Source organism: Bubalus bubalis, chromosome 8 (genome assembly GCF_019923935.1).
Source record: "Bubalus bubalis isolate 160015118507 breed Murrah chromosome 8, NDDB_SH_1, whole genome shotgun sequence".
Taxonomy (NCBI): domain Eukaryota; kingdom Metazoa; phylum Chordata; class Mammalia; order Artiodactyla; family Bovidae; genus Bubalus; species Bubalus bubalis.
Window position 1 is genome coordinate 96,270,070 of NC_059164.1, and position 21,457 is coordinate 96,291,526.

The window sequence follows — 21,457 nt, forward strand, 5'->3', positions numbered from 1 at the left end:
CATGGGGTTTTCTAGGCAAGAATACTAGAGTGGGTTGCCATTTCCTCCTCCAGGGGATCTTCCCAACCCAGGGATCGAACCTGCATCTCTTGCATTGGCAGGGAGATTCTTTACCACTAGTGCCACCTGGGGAGCCCATATTTCATTTATAACTGTTATAAAATATTGGCTATATTCTCTGTATTGTACAATATACCCTTGTAGCTTATTTTATGCCTAGTTTGTACCTCTTAGTCCCCACCCCTGTATTGCCCCTCTTCCTGTCTCTAGCTTATTCTCTGCAGCTGTGAGTCTGCTTCTTTTTTGTTATATTCACTAGTCTTGTAGATTCCACATATAATTGATATCAAACAGTATTTGTCTTTCTCTGTCTGACATATTCACTTAACATACTACCCTCCAAATCCATCCACATTGCTGAAAGTGGCACAATTTTATCATTTTTAGGGCTCAGTAGTATTCCATTGTGTATATACATGTATGTATATGTATACTACATCTTCTTTATCCATTCATCTGTTGATGGACACTTAAGTTGCTTCCACTTCCTGTCAATTGTCAATAATGCCACTGCTACTAATATTGGGATGCATGTTTCTTTTCAAATTCATGTTTTTGGTTTTTTCAGATATATACCCAGGAGTGGAATAACTAGGTCATATGGTAGTTCTATTTTTACCACAATTTTTAAAAATTGGAAGAAAAAAATGTACGTTTTCATGGTTCTCACATGTCTTGCTGCTGCTGCTTCTCCTAAGTCGCTTCAGTCATGTCCGACTCTGTGTGACCCCACAGACGGCAGCCCATCAGGTTCCCCCATTCCTGGGATTCTCCAGGCAAGAACACTGGAGTGGGTTGCCATTTCCTTCTCCAATGCAGGAAAGTGAAAAGTGAAAGTGAACTCGCTCAGTCGTGTCCGACTCTTAACAACCCCATGGACTGCAGCCTACCAGGCTCCTCTGTCCATGGGATTTTCCAGGCACGAGTACTGGAGTGGGGTGCCATCTAACCCTAACCCTCTCACATGTCTTACCAACCCCTATATGCGGAAACAATTTATAGTTCTACTTGTAGTATGTGAACTGGTTTTTTCCTATATCTTTTACTACACTGAACATCATCATTTTTCAAACTGTTACCAACAGTTTGTAAAAATCAATAGCTCATAATTTTACTTTGCATTTATCTTATTGCTAGTAAGATTGAACATTTTCACACATACATGTTAATATTTGCATTTGTTCACATGTGAATCCGTGTTCTTTGCCTATTTTTCTACTGGTATACTCATAATTTCTAACATATTAATTAATTATAGTTTTTAATTTGATACTGTTTATCTCTGCTTTTTCATTATCATTCTTTAAAAAGCATAGTTAATTATAATTTTACTTTATAACACTAATTGTAATTTTGGCTTATATTGCTAATTAAAATTTTTACTTTGAGTCATTTTATATCTATTTTTAGTTATTAATCTTTCAAATTTGTTCTCAATTTTTTATAATTGCTGTTATCTGAGTCTTCCTAATACTTTGTTCCAACCATTTTATTGCCTCATATAATCCTTCTTTTATCCTCTCCTTATATCTCTTGAAAATCATCTTCTTTGTTTTTAATTATCTTTTATATGATTATAAAACTAACAGGAGGAGAAATAGGAAAAGCAGAACTTAAGCCAGGAAGAGGTTTCATGATGGTCAAGATTCTCAAGCTTGATGCTTGATGTGGTGATCTGCATCCAAGGTAAGTGAGCTGCTGTGCGTGTGTCTGCAAGTCCAAGGTGCTGTCCATGTGTAAATAGAAACATCCTCTAAGAAGGAAGAGGGGGCCAGGAGGGACATGGGAAGCAAGCTTATTGGAGCAATGGAATGAAGGAAAGCATGCACGAGGCTTCTGGTGCAGTGTGGTCATCTCTTCTGCACGCAGCATTAGTTTCACTCTCTGGGGCCAGTGTGTAGGCTCTGTTCCCAAGGCCCCATTTGCAGGGCAGCCTGACAGGAGGGAAGAGAGGCAGCAAGTGCCTGGCCCTCCCCCAACCCTCACCCTCACCCTGAGCCCCCAGGAGCCATTTCCTCCCGCTCAGCCCTGCGTCATCAACCGCCAAAGGACTGTTGAAGCCCTCTTTGCCTTCCCGCAGTAGAATCCTTCCTGGATGGGGAAGCAGTCCTCCAGACACCCCTTCCCAAGTTACATGCTGTAAACTGCACATGGAAAACACGAGCCTGGCCAGCGCACAAATCACTTTTAATGATCCCTGAAAGAAACCATCAGTAAACCTCCAGCAGCCATCTGCAAGCCTGAAGGTACAGCTACAAAAACACAAGGTGAGGAAGGTGACACAGGAAGGCTCATTTCCCTCAGGCAGCGTCTCTGTTTCTTTCATGGATCATTGTGTTTGCCTGTTTGTCTGCTGTGAGGTGGAGACACATCTTACCTCAATCCATTAGGAATTTATAGTTAATCTCGAGCCGTGTGATGAACCTTATCAGTTTTGTATGGGTACCATCTTCGAGATGGTGCTGTCTGTGTGCTTCCAGAGAAGGATTCAATTACAAACAAAATCGCTGCCGGCGAAGCCAGCCTTCTCCTATCACAATAGTCCGGTTAGTGTAGCTGTGAACAACAGAAAGAATACTTGCCAACGTCCCCCTTCCTGTTTTACTTCATTTCTTCTGCGCTGCCTTCTCTGGCCTGTCAGAGCTGGGATGGGGTGCTGACACCCAGTTCTCGCCTTCCGCCATCCCCAGTCTCTCTCTCCTCCCAGGTTAAAGTGGACGCTAGTACCAGAGCCCAGCTGACTAGGAGACAAAGTGTGCCAAGTGCCAACGGCACTGATTTTATATTGTGACTGTCACCAAAGTTTCCAAAGATGGCCACAGCATTATTTCCGGTATTTATATTCCCATGTGCCTTTTTCCCCCAGCGCTTTGATACTCCCTATGAAGAAGGAGGGTCTATTCCCTCTCCCCTTGAACCTGGTTGGGACTTCACTCAGCCTCAGTGAGTTGCAGCAGAAGAGATGCTAGAGGATTTCTGAGGATTGGTCATTGAAAGCCACATCGCTTCTGCTTGGCCCTCTCTTTCTTGAGATGCCAGTCCGTGGAACACAGCCCCCATCCTGTGTGGAAGCCCAGGTTACGTGGAGAGTCCAGGTGAGGCTGTTCCCACTGATTGTTCCAGCTGTTAATAACATCACCTGCCAGACTTGGGAGTGAATGAGACTTCCAATGATCCCAGCTTATGCTGAATAGAGCAGAGATGAACTTGCACTGCTGAAAGTATTAGTCACTCAGTCGTCTCTGACTCCTTGCGACCCCATGGGCTATAACCCACCAGGCTCCTCTGTCCATGGGATTCTCCAGGCAAGAATACTGGAGTGGGTAGCCATTCCATTCTCTGGGGAATCTTAATGATCCAGGGATTGAACCCAGGACTCCCGCATTGCAGGCAGATGCTTTACGATCTGAGTCACCATGGCTAATCTCCACTGCTGAGCCTTGCCCAAATTAGATTAGTGAGTAAAATGAACATTGTATAGCTTTAGGCCGTACAGTTAGAGGGTAATTTTGTTGTAAGTCATAGTACTGGAATGGTTACTTCCCTAGATCTGGAATCCAGGGGCCTGAAAAGGTTACTAGACTCCATCGTCACCAAGTCAGTCTCTTCCAGGCCCACCTAAATCTTGGTTCCCCTAAGGATGCTCCCTGTGACTATGACCGCCTCCCCACATTGGCCTTGTTTCTGAACAGCTGGGCTTCTGCACACATCCATCCTCATCATACCTAACCACTTACCCCGCCAAGTGACTCAGTCTCCCTCAGGACTGGAGCTTGTTCCTGGACTCTGCCTGGTGCCCAGGAACTGAACTTCCCTGCTTTGTTTCAACCCATTTACTTTGGGATGGAGACTTGCCTCTGTGCACTCCACCCCTGCATATCACCCACCTCATCACATTGCGTGTTTCCAGACCTGGTACCTGACCACTGACTGAGCCTGGCGAGTTTGGCCTTCTCAGAAGCCCTTGTGACAACAGTGACCTGACCAGGACTGGGCATACCATGCCCAGGAAGGTCTCTTGCCAGCTGGCAATACCTCAGAAACTGTCTTTGCAGATGGGCCAGCCCCCTGGTCATGGAGTCATTCTATTACCAGGTCCCCAAGGACTCCTCCTATTCAGCCCCTGGCTGTCTCAAGTAGATCACCCTTTAGCAGTTATAGATAGCCACGGGCTGGATAGGAGGAGTCCTTGGGGATCTGGTAATAGAATGACTCCATGGCTGGAGAAGGCAATGGCACCCCACTCCAGTACTCTTGCCTGGAAAATCCCATGGATGGAGAAGTCTGGTGGGCTTCAGTCCATGGGGTCGCTAGGAGTCAGACACGACTGAACAACTTCCCTTTCACTTTTCACTTTCCTGCATTGGAGAAGGAAATGGCAACCCACTCCAGTGTTCTTGCCTGGAGAATCCCAGGGACGGCAGAGCCTGGTGGGCTGCCGTCTCTGGGGTCGCACAGAGTCGGACACGACTGAAGAGACTTAGCAGCAGCAGCAGTATATAACTAGAGAGTGATTTGGGGGAAATATGAGTAGACTAGTTCATTTTCCACTAGGAGTTCTGATCAAAACAGAACAGAAAGTTGAAATTATTATCTAATCTTTCAATTCTAAAGTAGGATTTGGATACCTAAGTATAGTTGACTAAATGAATGACTATATATATATATATATATATATATTTAGCTGCTGGTAGCAAATTTATTGCCATAGGAAGAAAAATACTTTGGTTGGAAAAAAATTTCACCCCTTGATGTAGACAAATTCCACAGACATTCAGGTTTTTTAAAGTCAAGATTTCAGAGAAGGTCGGAACCAAACATTGTGTAAAAAAGACCTCTTTTGCTCCCAAATGGAGGAACGTGGCGGGGGAGGTAGGGGGAAGGAAGGGGAAGGGAATAGACAGGGGTTAGGACTGAGGGAAGAAAGACCGTAGTCAGAGGTGGAGGATGGATGTCAAAGCCCTGATGTTCTGTTGTGTGACCCTCTCGGTGAACTTTGCAGCTTCAGAAAAGTCCACCCAAGCCTACTAAGCATTGCTGTAAGCACAGGTGCTTGGAAAGTAGTGTGGAAGCTGGGGGTTGCTTGAGTGCTGACATGGGGCAGATAAAGCCAACCTGGGGACACAGAGCTGGAGGTAGAGGACAGTGTACCCCTTGAAGAATTAGAGCAGGAGCCCAGGGACCACCTGAGGTGATGGATTCGGAATTCAGAGCAATCCTGCTCAGGCCTCTAGGACTGCGCAGGATCCAGCTAACCTCTGGGTTCCAGAAGGCTTTTAGGCACCTGGGGGCACCTTCTACTTTCATCCTTTCCCCCACCACACAATGAAAAGTTAATACTGGTCCCTGTAAGCTATTTAGACAGTTCACAGAATAAAAGAAACAAAGTGAAAAATCATATTTTGGTGTATGTCTTAGAGATAACAAATACTTTCCTCCCCCAAAATGACATAAGAATATATTCTCTTATCACCTCTTTTCCCAACTAACTATATAATGTTAATAATAATATATTTCCAGGTATTTGTTTCTCTTTACCAGGAATAGTGGAAACACTTTAGTGGTTTGTGAAGAATCCTAAAAGTATCCACCTCTTTGTCCTGAAAAGGATTGTTTCTGGAGGATGATGTAAATGTTTCCATGCGTCACATCTCAAGTTTTGGTCACTGACAGCCCAGCAACTGCTATAGAAAGTTTGATGGAATTTGCACTTAGGGTTATTAGTGTTATAAAGAGATTTTTGAATAGTTGTTCATCTCTGTTATTGGAAGTATGAAAAGAATTGGAAAATATCAGTGTCTTCCTCAATTCAGGAAGCTTTGTAAAAAGCACTGATACAAATAAAATGCTCAATATGTAGGCTTTAAGTGTACAGAAAACCAGAAACTGATGTCCACCAACCCACTTATTGGGTTGGTTACTTTTGAGAAAGAGTATGGGGTGTGAGATGACGAATGGGGGAGGTTAGCTTTTTGGTGCACATACTTTGATATTATTTGAAAAGAATATAAACATTTTTTAACAATTTCTAAAAGTCTGAAACCAACTAACCAAGGAAATAAGGAAATAACTTGCTTTTGGACTCCAAGGTGAGAAGATGAAAGGACACACCCTGCCATGCCCCCGCCCTGTTTCTGGGGTGCTTGGCCTCTTTGTGGAGAAAGGGACAGTCACAGGACATCCCCATAGGCTTCTTCCCCTTTTCCACACAGGGGCAATTCTGGCTGTCAATCTTCAGGACTCCTGTGGGCCATGGGGGTCCTGGGATTATTAACAAATGTCAGATCTAAGCACAAATAATATTTCTTACATTTGAACATGGATACGGAGTTTTCTTATAGAATAAAACTTTATAACTATACCATCCTCAGGAGGTATGTACTCTCAGCTTTCGATCCCAAGATGGGGATAATTTTCCATAGAATGACTGACAAGCACTGGTCAGGTTTCCCTGCAGCCACTGGCTTGATTTTGGGAGGCAGCTGGACAGGGTTAGGAGTAGCTGGAGACATTGGAGGAAAATGAAGATTGAAGTTGTGATCCAGACCCAGGAACAGTAGAAGTTGGTAATTTTAAAGTGGGTACTCAACAAGGACCTATTGTACAGCATAGAGAACTCAGCTCAATGTTATGTGGCAGCCTGGATGGAAGTGAAGTTTGGGGAGTGTGGGTACATGTATATATATGGTGAGTCCCTTCGTTGTTCACCTGAAACTATCATAACATTGTTAATTGGCTGTGTGTGTGTGTTAGTTGCTCAGTCGTGTCCAACTCTTTGTGACCCCATGGACTGTAGCTTGCCAGGCTCCTCTGTCCATGGAATTCTTTAGACAGGAATACTGGAGTGGGTTGCCATTCCCTTCTCCAGGGGATCTTCCCAACGAAGGGATTGAATCCAGGTCTCCCACATTGCAGGCAGATTCTTTACCAGCTGAGCTACCAGGGAAGCCCATTAATCAGCTATGCTGCTGCTGCTGCTAAGTCACTTCAGTCGGGTCCGACTCTGTGCGACCCCACAGACAGCAGCAGCAGGCTCCCCCATCCCTGGGATTCTCCAGGCAAGAATACTGGAGTGGGTTGCCATTTCCTTCTCCAGTGCATGAAAGTGAAAAGTGAAAGTGAAGTCGCTTAGTCATGTCCGACTCTTAGCGACCTCATGGACTGCAGCCTACCAGGCTCCTCCGTCCATGGGATTTTCCAGGCAAGAGTACTGGAGTGGGGTGCCATTGCCTTCTCCGATTAATCAGCTATAACTCAATACAAAATTAAAAGTTTAATAAAAAAATAAAATGGGTACTGCTAACCTCATGGATGAAATGTGGCACTAGAAAATAGTACATTGTAATTATAAACTGAATTTGCTAAATAAACAAAGGCAAAGCAATTGATTTTTGTTTATTCATTCCCATGGCATTGAGCTCCCTCTTAGACCAGAAGGTCTTCCCAGTAAAACAACCTGACTACAGTGTGAAAGAAAGATCTGTGAACATAAAAGCATTGTCTTTGAACTGGGAGAGCCTTGCCCACTCCGTATGTAAATTCAAGTTACTGCTAGTGAGTGAAAATTGTACCGTTTGCAGAAACCAAGTTCCTAGAGTGGGTCAGAAGTGACAGAATCAAATAAAGTTAGCCAGGGACTTCCCTGGAAGTCCAGTGATTATGACTTCTTCTAATGCAGGGGGGACATGTTCAATCCCTGGTCAGGGAACTAAGATCCCACGTGTCTTGGCCAAAAACCCAAAATATAAAACAGAAGCAATACTGTAAAAAACTCATTCAAGACTGTAAAAAATTGTTAACTTCTTAAGAAAAAAAAAGTTAACCAGAAGCTTTCTTTTCCTGCTAGCTGGAATTTATCCAAAGAGAATTTGGACTGCTGAAAGTGTGATGAGTCTGAGCTAGAAATTATAACCCCCCACAACAGGCGAACAAAATAAACTTTCCTCTAGAACAACCAGTAGTAGCTCACACTGGAGATAAGAGAGAGAGTTGTTCACTCCTGTTTTCCTCCTTCTGGCCCTGGGTTCTGACCTTGACAGCTGGGAGCTCACCTCGGCAGGAATTCAGTGGGGTAACCTCAGCGAACAGATAGTATTTTCATCATGAATGTTTCTTTGACTTGGCACTGCTCTGAGCTGGAGCTATTCCATAATACCTTTTTATACACAAAATCTTGTGATGCTGGCTAGCAGTAAGTCTGAACACTCAAGTGATACTTTCAATACACTTTTCAAAGAAAGACACTTTTACGTCCTCTCAGTCCATTCATTTATTTTATCCTTTGAAACTTGAGGTGGGGATTTCATGATCAAATAAGACATTCTCTTGAAAAATGCTATCTTCATGCTAAGCATTTCTTGCCCTCTTTCTATAAAGTGGTTGTGTTATGAGGACTGCATCACAATTGCACTGCTAATTTCTTTATCTGCCCCTACAAAAGTTTAGTTCTCCAAAGCAGCCTTGAAACTGAAGTGCCTATGAAGTGCCAGGTTAGAGAGAGTTCTGTTGGGTGCCAAAGAGAGAGTTCTTCTTAGTCTGATGGCTTTCCAATTCAGGTGGAAGTTCTAAGCATTAAAGCACAGGGAATCACCTGGATACTTCTTAAAAGTATAAATACCTTGGCTCCACTCCAAGAGACAGTCATTCACATTAGGTTTGGGGTGGGGCCCCAGGCATCTGCCTTTTAAATAGGCATCCCCAGTGATTTTGATGCAATGCTCTAAGGCCTCACTGCTGTTCTAATGTTAATATCACCATGGTGGGCTTCCTGCCTTCCACTGATAGAAACTGTCTAGAATTTGATATTTCCCCATCACTTTGCTTTTCAGTACCAATTCCCTAATGTACATAATGACTTTGTCGTTATTGTTTTTCCCTCGCTAAGTTGTGTCTCACTCTTTGAAACCCCTTGGACTGTAGCCCTCCAAGCTCCTCTGTCCATGGAATTTCCCAAGCAAGAATCCTGGGGTGGGTTGTCATTTCCTTCTTCAGGTGATCTTCCTGACCCAGGGATCAAACCCGCATCTCCTGCATTGGCAGGCAAATTCTTTACCACTGAGCCACCAGGGAAGCCCTACGCAATGACTTTATGAACACTCAATTTTTACTTTTTCCTAAATTTCCACAAGGTCCAGTCTTGAGGTAGGAATAAGTTTAAGAGTGCAAGATGTTAGGCCAGTTGGTATTTAGAATCTAAATCAGAATCTAATTATATGGAACATGTAATGTTTATTTACTAAAAGCAGCTTAAGGATCCCGAGCTTCGATATATGTGAACAGGAAATATAAAATTCATCATGGAAGAAGTGAATTAATATATTCTTTTCTGAAACATCATCCTCTGTTTTATTAAAGCATGTTTTTTAATATTGAAGTAAAAGAGGCACAAGGCCTGTTTAGCTAAATAGTCATTGCTGAAAGAATCACATAGGACATTTCATCTGAAATTCCCACCCCAGCCCTGGCTCCACTCTACTAGGGCAAATAACCAGGCTGGCAGAGCATGCGCCTTGAAGGCCGAAAGTCTTAACACCCTAATTCAAGACCTCATAGCTATGAAATTTATTGTCTTACCACTGGGTCATTTTTAACTTCTAGTGTGACCTTCCACAAGTCCTATATTCTCCCAGACCTCCTGAAATAAAGTGGAAATGAGAGGAGCTAAGTGGAGTCACAAAAACTACTTCACATCCATCCCTGGGCTTCTTAAAGACAGCCACTAAGGTTCAGAAGGGGCTTCCCAGGTAGCACTAGTGGTAAAGAACTCTCCTGCCAAAGCAGGAGACATAAGAGATGCAGGTTCAATTCTTGGGTTGGGAAGATCCCCTGAAGGAAAGCATTGGCAACCCACTCCAGTATTCATGCCTGGAGAAGCCCAGAGGCTGAGGAGCCTGGTGGGCTACGGTCCATAGTGTCGTAAAGTGTAGGACACGACTGAAAGCAGCTTAGCACATACACATGCATGCATGCTAGTGGCTAAGACTCAGGGCTTTCACTGTGGTGGCCTAGGTTCAAGCCCTGGCTGGGGAACTAAGATCCTGTAAACCCTTGCAGCACAGCCAAAAAAAACTCTGTATTTTAATCAAAGAAATATATCACATGACTGAAAGCAAAAAGGTAGGCTTTTGCTGGTAACAGTAGTCCCCTGTCCAAATCCTTGTCCACTCCAGTTTTTCTTGATTCTTCTAATTCCCTGAGTGTTTATCTTAATGTTTTAAATAACATGTATATCCTGTTATTTCTGTTTTAAACATTATCTGTTGACGACCCACAATAACAAAGGAGAATTTAGCTCATTTACACTGCTTCTGCTATCATTCACCCCACGACACACCATCATCATGTGTCAGAACTTTTGGTTAAATCAATAGTCCTTTTTTTATATTATAGTGATTAATATGACCTATACCCATATTTCATCATATTTAAGATGTCATCAATTATAAGACCTACTATAATTTTACATGCTACTCAGAAGAAAAAATATGACAAATTTAGCATGACATACCATCAGTTATGTGGTGCAGTTTCAGAAATAACATGGGGTGAAAAAAATGTTTTGTCAGTCTACTTCCCCAAACTAGACGATCAGATCCATAAAAGCAAACACTCGTTGTGTTTTACTCACTTCTGTGAGCACAGTAGCTGGCATGCCGTGGAGGTCCAAGAAGAAGTGTTGGATGGATACACAAATAATGCCAAAATGGCACACACCACTTGCCTGCACAACTCAGCAGTCAGAATAAATCACACAGCTCTGCCCAAAGGAAAGGGGACTGGAAGAACGTTCAGGCTTCCAGGAGCCTGAAAGGAGAGTAGAGGCAGATGTTGACAAGCCCAGTGATGTCCATCATGACCACCTACTGAACATCTCCGTTGCAATGGCCCACAGGAACCTCACACTCAACCCGTCTGAAATGGAATAAGTCTTCTCCCATCCCATCCACCCTACCTGGGCCTAAACTGTGTATTCTTACTCTAATAGATCCATACCACCACCCATCCAGTTTGCCTAAGCCTGAAACCCTGTCACCGCCCTGTCCCTTTCTCTCTAAATATGATTAGTCATAAAGTCTTCTTGATTCATTAAGATATTTTGATTTGGTTTTCCCTCTCCATCTCTAATATCATCTTAATTTCAACATCTCTCGCTTTTAAAAAGAGGCTCGTTTTAAACAGAGGGTAGAGGGGAGGTTACCAGGGGCAGGGGGGTGGGGTGCGAGGAAAATGGGGAGATGTTGTTAAAGGCAACAAGCTTCCAGTTCTAAGATAAAGTTCCCTAAACCTAATGTACAACACAACACCGAGATTATAGTTAATAATAACACTGCATTATGTACTTGAAAGTTGCTGAGAGTGCTCAGTTATGTCTGACTCTGCAGGCCCATGGACTGTATATCTCCAGGCTCTTCTGTCTGCAAGTCTCCTCTGTCCATAGAATTTTCCAGGCAAGAATATTGGAGTATGTTGCCACTTCCTACTCTAGGAGATCTTCCCGACCCAGAGATCAAACCCGCATCTCTTATATCTCCTACATTGGCAGGTGGATTCTTTACCACTAGCGTCACCTAGGAAAACCAAGTTGGTAAGAGTTGTTGTTGTTCAGTCACTAAGTCATGTCTGACTCTTCGCAATCCCGTGATAAGAGAATAGATCTTAAATGTTCTTACCATAGGGGGAAAAAATGGTTATTTTGAGATGTCATGGAGGTGTTAGCTAATCTATAGTGGTCATCATTTTGCAATATATAAGTACATCCAATCAACACTCTGAGAGTTGGACTATAAAGAAAGCTGAACACTGAAGAATTGATGCTTTTGAACTGTGGTGTTGGAGAAGACTCTTGAGAGTCCCTTGGACTGCAAGGAGATTCCAACCAGTCCATCCTAAAGGAAATCAGTCCTGAATATTCATTGGAAGGACTGATGCTGAAGCTGAAACTCCAGTTTGGCCACCTGATTCGAAGAACTGACTCATTTGAAAAGACCTTGATGCTGGGAAAGGTTGAAGGCGGGAGGAGAAGGGGATGACAGAGGATGAGATGGTTGGATGGCATCACCAACTCAATGGACATGAGTTTGAGTGAACTCCAGGAGCTGGTGATAGACAGGAAGGCCTGGTGTGCTTCAGTCCATGGTATCACAAAAAGTTGGACATGACTGAGAGACTTCCAAAGACTGAACTGAACTGAATCAACACCCTGTACGTTTTAAACTTACACAATGTTCAGTTCCGTCACTCAGTCGTGTCTGACTCTTTGCGACCCCATGAATCGCAGCACACCAGGCCTCCCTGTCCATCACCATCTCCCGGAGTTCACTCAGACTCACATCCATCGAGTCGGTGATGCCATCCAGCCATCTCATCCTCTGGCGTCCCCTTCTCCTCCTGCCCCCAATCCCTCCCAGCATCAGAGTCTTTTCCAATGAGTCAACTCTTTGCATGAGGTGGCCAAAGTACTGGAGTTTCAGCTTTAGCATCAGTCCTTGCAAAGAACACCCAGGGCTGATCTTCTTTAGAATGGGCTGGTTGGATCTCCTTGGAGTCCAAGGGACTCTCAAGAGTCTTCTCCAACACAGTGTTACATGTCAATTATAATCAATAAACCTGGGAAACGTTTCTCTTGATCCTTCCAGTCTTCACACTCCAACCCATTCTCCCCACAGTTGTCAGAAGTAACTTCAAAAATTCAAATAGCAGGATTTCCCCAGTTGTCCAGTGGTTAAGGCTCTGTGCTTCTAATCCAGGGAGTGAGTTCAGTCCCTGGTTGCCGAATGCAGATCTCACATGCCGTGCGGTGCAGCCAAAAATGTTTTTTTTATTAAAAAAAAAAAGATAAAATTCAAATAGCAAATGTCAGTCCAGCCCTTCTGATACTTCACTATCTTTAGGTTATGGTTCAAACTCCTTGGGGTTGTGGAGATGTCTGCCATTCGCTCCATAAATGAGAGCTTAACCTCCTCTACTCTGAACCCTCCCAATGCTCCCCACTTCACAGTTAAGAGCCAGTATCCATCTTTCCAGGGTCCCACAAGAATTGATAACCCTGCCTTACCAAACGCACACCTCTCAGTCCTCACCTCCTCACCTGCCCCAGCCATGCTGGCCTCCCCATCATCCCTCAATACTGCAGGTCTCCTTGTCATAAGACCTTGCATTGACTGGACCTTCTTTCTAGCGTACTCTTTCCCCAGCTCTTGATGTGAGTAACCCCTTCATCTCCTTCAAAATTTTGCTTAGAATTCACCTTCTCTGCTCTCCTCATGCCATCCTGTCCCCACTTACAATCCCATTTACTCTCCTTTTATCTTGTCTTCCTCCTACAATACCTTCTGACATACAATTTATTTTTTATTTTTCCTTGTTATTATTTATCTTCTGTCTCCTCCCTACTAAGCTCCCTGAAATTAGGAAACAAAATTGTCCATTTTGTTCACTGATGTGTCTCAAGCACCTAAAAAAGATACAGCACATATTAGGTGCTGAGTGAATACATGAAAGATTGAAAAAATGAATCTCTGTTGTATTACCTTGAACAGAATACTGTAATTTTCAACTGAATTTTCTGCTGCTCCCATTCAAGTGTGGATTATTTTATTTCTATAAGCCCAGTTTGATGCCTGATACATACATGTTCAATAACTGTTTAGTGAATCTATAATATAGAATAAACCTATAAGGCTACTGAGGCCCGCAGTGCTTGCTCCACGTCACAAAGGGAATAAATGGTGGTATGTGTGTTAGTCGCTCAGTCGTGTCTGACTCTTTGCAACCCCATGGACTGCAGACCACCAGGCTTCTCTGTGCATGGGATTCTCCAGGCAAGAATCCTGCAGTGGGTTGCCACGCCCTTCTCCAGGGGATCTTCCTGACCCAGGGATTGAACCGAGGTCTCTGGCATTGCAGGCAGATTCTTTACCATTTGAGCTACTTGGGAAGCCCCCATAAAAGGTGGGGCTGAAGCTAAAATCCCAGTCTTCAGTGACTCTGGGCTGAATCTCTCCACTACACAGCCCAACACTACTAAAAATATTTTAAAGTACATCAGGTCTTCCATCTATGATGTAAATTTCTTGAGATGGGGCAAGGTACCAAGCTGCTTTGAAGCTCCAATAGTGCTAGGTTGATATAATACTTATCCCATAAATATTTGTGATTTGAGTGCTCAGTAAAAATATTATTATGGTTAGCATTGTTTCCACTTCCAATGATAATAACCTCCCAGCAGTCTGCTTTAAATGGGTTCAAGACACTGAAATACAATTTTAACAGTGTCTTCCATCAGCTTGCTCCCCGGAGAGACAAAATGAGTTCATAATGAGATTCCTGCAATGAGTCCAAAAGCAGAGAGAATGAGTGCAGAGTTTTACTGCAGTAGACACAGATGTTTCATTGGCATGTGAGAGCCCATTTTTCCTCTGCTACTCAGGCCATGGCGGGAGGGGTGGTAGGATGAGTCCCGTCCCATTGGGGAGCACCATCCTCTGTCTTGAGCATCACCCCCTTCTGTGCTGGTTCACATGTGGCTCAGGACTGGCAGAGAACTGTTACTCTGAAAAAACATAGAGTGCTACCAGCCTATGGAATGCATAGGCACCTTGGAATCACACACAGAATAGCAAATTGATTAATTGCCAGCCACCATGAAAGGTTATTTTCTCAGTAAGAAATTGTTGCAAAGACTTATTGCAAGCTTCTGTTGCTAATATGTTTGAGTTGCTTGATTTTAAAGTACAGGTTGATACCATCTGGTGTTTTTAAGCTTTAGTGATCAAAGTGTGAATTCAATAAGATTCTGGGCCAGGGGTGGGCAAATAAATAACTGAATGGGTAGGGGTAAGTTTTCATCATATCCTTTCATGCAACTAATGTGTCATCAGGAAAAGGAATAGAAGATATAGTGAAAGTTAGCCTGGACTGGGAGCTTCCCTGATGGGTCAGATGGTAAAGAATCTGCCTGCAGTGTGGGAGACCCGGGTTTGATCCCTGGGTTAGGAAGATCCCATGGAGGAGGGCATGGCAACCCACTCCAGTATTCTTACCTGGAAAATCCCCATGGATAGAGCAGCTTGGCAGTCTACAGTCCATGGGGTCATGAAGAGTTGGACATGACTGAGTGACTAAGCATAGCACAGCACAGCCTGGATTGAAGGGGCTCTTGATAAGCTACTCTGTTCTTTTTTTAATATTTATTTTAATAGTTAATATTAACTATTTTATAATAATGTTAATTAATATTAAATATTTTAATATTTAAGAACATTTAAATATTTTTATTTATTTATTTTCCAGGTCTTAGCCACTGAACCACCTAGGAAGCCCCAAGCTGTTCTGTTCCTGATATGCTGTTCTCCATCTAGGGTCCATCAGGAGACGACAACCCAATGACAAACTTCCAGAATGCTATGCTGTTTATTCCTACTCCTGAGCTACAGTATCCAAGGGTGTTCTTCACTCTAAATAACTCTGAAACAAATAAATGGGGATTTCCGTAATGGTCCAGTGGCCAAGACTCCTCGATTCCAATGCAGAAGGCCCAGCTTTGGTCCCTGCTCAGGGAACTAGATCCTGCCTGCTGTAACTAAGACCTGGTTTAGCCAAATAAATAAATATTTTTTAGAAAAATAAATAAATAAACACCCATATTTCCTAAGCTTGTCTGTAACTATGTGGCATCTTTTCTGACCCTGTCTAAGTGTCAAGGACTGAGCTGCTCTAGTTCTGGCCAGGGTGACTGAGGGTGACCCCCTCTGTGTGGGCAGCGTCTGCACGCACTCTTAGTGCTCTGCTGGGGATATCTCAGCACTTTCCTGTATCCTCCCCATCTCCCAAATAGCTCAAACAAGTCCATGTAAAAGAACTCAAATTCCAAAAGCACTGGAAAGTTGCATACATTTTAATAGATTTTGTGATAAGACAGAGAGGAGAGCTATATTACCGTTCACTCAGCAACATTTTATCAGGATCCTCCTAATTTCCTTTCAGGACCCAGGGGCCTGCCCTTCCCACTCCCTGAAAGCTCAGTTGTTAAAGAATCCGCCTGCAATGCAGAAGACCCCAGTTCGATTCCTGGGCTGGGAAAATCCACTAGAGAAGGGATAGGGTACCCACTACAGTATCCTTGGGCTTGTGGCTCAGCTGGTAAAGAACCCTCCTGCAATGTGAGAGACCTGGATTCGATCCCTGGAGAAGGGAAAGGCTACCCATTCCAGGATTCTTTCCTGGAGAATTCCATGGACTGTATAGTACATGGGGTCACAAAGAGTCAGACTCGACTGAGCGACTTTCACTTTCACTTTCAGCTACTTTGAGTCCACAGCTCCCTTTTCCCTTAGAATCATTTAGAGCTTCTCTTTGCATTTAGATCATTTAGAGCTCCTCACAAAAGAACTTCCTTGGCATCCATCTTTCTTAGAAAAGAGGGAGATTGGAAACTGACAATTGGGGAAGTTAAAAGGTACAAACTTTTAGTTTGAAAGAAGTCAGTCACGGGAATGTGATTTACAACATGCTGACTACAGTTAATAATGCATCACATTGCATGTGTATTCAGTCGTGTCCAACTCTTTGAGACCCCATGGACTGAAGCCCACCAGGCTCTTCTGTCTACAGGATTTCTCAGGCAAGAATACTGGAGTGGGGGGCCATTTCCTTTTCCAGGGCATCTTCCTGACTCAGGGATCAAAACCTGTGTCTGCTGCATTGGCAGGCAGATTCTTTACCACTGAGCCAGTTAGGAAGCCCATAGTTAATAATACTGAACCACATATTTGAAAGTTGCTAAGAGAGTAGGTCTTGAAAATTCTCATCACAAGAAAAAAAAGTTTTGCATCTTTGTATTATACTAGAGTTTTTCTGTGATTATTTTGCAATATATACAAATATCAAATCATTATGTTGTTCATCTGAAACAAATATAATGTTATACATCTATTGTACCTCAATAAGAAAAACAGCCCAATAATGATTGGATAGTGGTATTAGACTTATACCTTAGTTTTCTGACTGTAAATCAATGCTGTTTCTATTGAATTGTGCATTTTGTCAAAAATAACATTAAAATCTATTGAGGAGAAAAAAGAAAATAACATTTTACCTTTGTAACATTATGTGAAGGGGGTTTTTTAATGGGTGCTAAGTACTGAGACATGGGTTCCTTAAACACCAACTGATACATGATTCAGCTCATAAGAGATATGGGTTCCATCCCTGAGTCGGGAGGATCCCCAGGAGAAGGGAATGGCAGTCCACCCCAGTATTCTTGCCTGGAAAATTCCGTGGACAGAGGAGCCTGGCAGGCTACAGCCCATGGGGTCATAAAGAGTTGGATATGACCGAGCGCACACACACAGTGATCATGTCTAGTGAGACTCCCTGGTCCAAGGATAAGATACTGGCTGGGAGTTCAGGTATGTGGAGGAAATCCCTTTACCCCTTTTCTCCTAGATGAAGTGAAGTGAAAAACACCTTCACTGCCTCCTCTGTAAGGTGAGGTTCTAGATGAGAAAGTGGGAGAAAGAATGATGAACAGACCCTATGAAATGGCATCATCCTGGCTAAGATCTGTGATTCCCTTCCCAGTCTCACAACTTCTAGAGGTTTCTACCTGTACATTTGTCTCCTTTCCCTACAGTGACCCAAAGAAAGCCAGATACAACCTCCAAACAGCTGAGCTGCTCGCACTATTAGCACGTCCACATCCATCAGTGCAGTGCTTGCCTTATTAGCCCTTTCTCCCTGCCTTTCTTATTACTAAGAGATACACTGCATTGAAATGAACAATCATTCCTTTTCTATTCCTGGTATTATTTCTCTTCACTGAGAGTGTATTTTCCAAGGCTTCTAAGGAAAATGCAGGGAATTATAGTCACAATGGTAAGTTGAATTACATCCTAGTAGAATGGGATGATTCTCAGGTTTTAAAAAATGGTAATAATGTATGAGACATTTTTTATTATTTTTAGCAAAAGCGTTTCTTAGAAGAGATTTCACCAAATAATTTTTCTATTAACTTGACATCTGATTTAGCCACACAGGCACAAATAAATAGGCAAAGCAGAGGCAGGATTGAAAGTCTAATTAGATCCGGGATTTTCTCTTCCTCTTTCTGTTTTGCTCCAATCTATTGTGATCATAAATCGTTGTGGGAAGGAGATGACCTTCCATCTGGGCATTCGTTGCCACTAAGAGAGAGAAAAAAATTAAAAACAAGAGTGGGTGGAACTTTTCCTTGATGCCAAATTCTTTTGCAAAGCCTTTCAAAGGACATTGGTCTACTTCATTTCATTTTCAGAAAATTCATTTCAAAAAATTTCAAAGCTCTTAGCGCTGCCTTGACAATATCCCTGAGTCTCCTGGGCTTCTGTCTATGCTCTGACTTTCTGAAACTCCCTTCTTGTCGGTCTCTTTCATACTTGATAGGCCTGTTGATTCCACAACATGCCAGCACACGAATCCATCTGTTATGATGGCATGGTGCCCTTGCTGCAGCATGACATGCCAATATTCACCAGCCCCAGTGCCAGCCAAAGTGGCATTAGCAACAATGCCCTGCATGACACAATAAACTGTATACCATTCAGCAAGGAAGATCTTCCCAGGGAAGGCACAAGCTGCCAAATGAGGAACACATCTCTCATTATGGTGAGTCACACATGGCCCACTTCAGCGTAGACCCTCTCCCCTGGATGCTATTGGCTCTGTCTGCATAGAGCTACTAGTCCATCTAGTCAAAGCTATGGTTTTTCCAGTAGTCATGTATGGATGTGAGTTGAACCATGAAGAAGGCTGAGTGCCAAAGAATTGATGCTTTTGAGCTGTGTTGTTGGAGAAGACTCTTGAGAATCCCTTGGACAGCAAAGAGATCAAACCAGTCAATCCTAAAGGAAATCAACCCTGAATAATTGTTGGAAGGACTAATGGCGAAGCTGAAGCTCCAGTACTTTGGCCACATGATTCGAAGAGCCGACTCATTGGAAAAGAGCCTGATGCTGGAGAGACTGAGGGCAGGAGGAGAAGGGAACGACAGAGGATGAGATGGTTGGATGGTGTCACCGACTCTATGGACATGAGTTTGAGCGAACTCCGGGAGATAGTGAAGGACAGGGAAGCCTGGCGTGCTGCAGTCCATGGGGTCGCAGAGAGTTGGACACAACTGAGCAACTGAACAACAAAAAATGTGATCGCAGCTCTTCTATACCAACAGGGCACACCCTGGGACGGAAAACTAGCAATTGTCAGAACACCCATATGGTGACCAACTGTCCCGACGCACCAGGGACAGAGGGTTTCCTGGGACGCAGGACTTGTGTGATAAAAATAAGAAAGTCTCAAACAAACCAGGATGGGTTGGTCACCCTATCTGTGTCCAGCCCTACTGGCCCTACCAGGTAAATTCCCCCCGTCCTCTCTGCGTCTCCATCCGATCTTGTTTCCATTTTCATGTTATGGTATGCATCCTCTGAGATGGCTCCGGTGATCTCCACCTTCTGCTTCTCACGACTTTTGTAATTACATTTTGTGATTACACTTTTTTAATTACAAAGTCCATCGAGCATGAGTTGGATTTCTTTGCTCCCTTCTAATGAGAAGAGGACAGAGTTGAAAGAATGTCCTTCTGTTAGGGGAAACACAGTGACTGAAACCACCCACCGTGGCCACCATAGTAACCATTTACTTGAGTTATTTTACAACAGCAGGTCCTGGTAAGGAACATGGAACTAACAAACCACTACCAACCAGAAGTATTTGGGAAAGGTCAAAAGGAGACACCACATGTCCTACCACCTCCCAGAATCCTTTTCACTGGCATCCATCTGGCTGAGCAACGTGTGCACCACCAGGAAGGACCCTAATTCAGAGTTACTGGCTAGAGACAACCCCAAAACTAACCCCATCACCATAAAACCCTAGACTGGGGGCCACGTGGCAGAGCAGTCCTCCTGGGTTTTACCCTTCTGCTCTCCACAGAGATGCCCCTTCCCAATTAAGTCTCTCGCTTTATCAGCATGTGTGTCTCCTCAGACAATTCATTTCTGAGTGTTAAACAAGAGCCTGCTTTCAGGCCCTGGAAGAGTCCCCCTTCCTGCAACAATTCTGAGATTAATTTAGAAAAGAGATGATAGCTTCCATCTTAGGTACTCCCTCCCCTTCTTTCCTCCTCCTCCTTTGCCTCCCCCTCCACTTACCACCACCCTCCCTCCCTCCGATGGTAACCAGCTGCCTGGTTTCCAGCAGCCCCATGGTGAAGCCTATACAGCAAGGAATCCCTGTCTCCACTGCCAGCCGTCGAGGGTCTAAGACCTGCCAGCAGCCACCTGGTTGGAGTTGGACTCAGACTGTCCCTCTGTCCACCCCTGAACTAATTTCAGCCTCTGATGACACCTTCCCTGTCACCTTGTGAGAGAGCCTGCGCTAAGTCATGGTGGGATGTCCAACACACAAACAACAAGGCAACACGTGTGTTTTTCAGCCACTAGGTTTTGGGATATCTTGTTACTTAGAAGTACATAACTATACAACTTGAAACTCTGAGGGATCCAGGCTGTTCAGATGCACCCTAAACTCAGAATATCACGCTATTTAGAATTTACAGGGAGGACCTGAGAGCTCAGTCATTTGGACCAATTCACTAGGAAGATGAGAAGCCTGAGCTGTAAGGAGGCCAAGGGACTTGTTAGGAAGCAAATGGGGACAGCTGGCCTGTGTCTTCTGATTCCTGCTCTGGTGCTGGTTTGTTCAGTGCGGCTGCTCAGCTTGGCTATACCCAGCAACCTGGAATCCTGTGATCTCTGATTTGGTTCCCAAAAGGAGACTTCCTTGAATGCACTAGCATCTTCTTAATCATCTCTTCCATGCTAGAAGCCCTTCTAACTCCTATTAGTTGGCTGGATGCTGCTTGTAAGGCTTTCCGGGTGGAGTGGAATGTGAGGCCCATCCCCTTCTTTGGTTCCTTTTTAAATTGCATCCTTTCTCTGAGATGTTACAGGCAGGGACAATATATCCAGCTTTGTCACAAGGTTGATAAACATAATAAAATCCTTTACACATGATCTAGAAACACTGCAGATGTTTCCTGGCTCTGAGAATCAAAAAGTCTTTTATCCTGTTTAAATCAGATCTCTACAGAGTGAATAAACTATCATATTAATTTAATTCAGCAAATATTCCTGAAGCATCTATACCTATCACCTGTTCTAGAAGGGCTGGAAAAGAAGAAGGTAGGGATGAAAAAATATATGACATGATTATTATGCTCCAGGAGCATTTCCAGGTGGACATCATAATCATAGTTATAGTGACACTTTGAACTGGAGACATATCTGTGTTTATTTATAATGTATTATTTCTTTTATTTAAAAATATCTGAAAAAATGATGAAATGCTAACAATTGTTAAT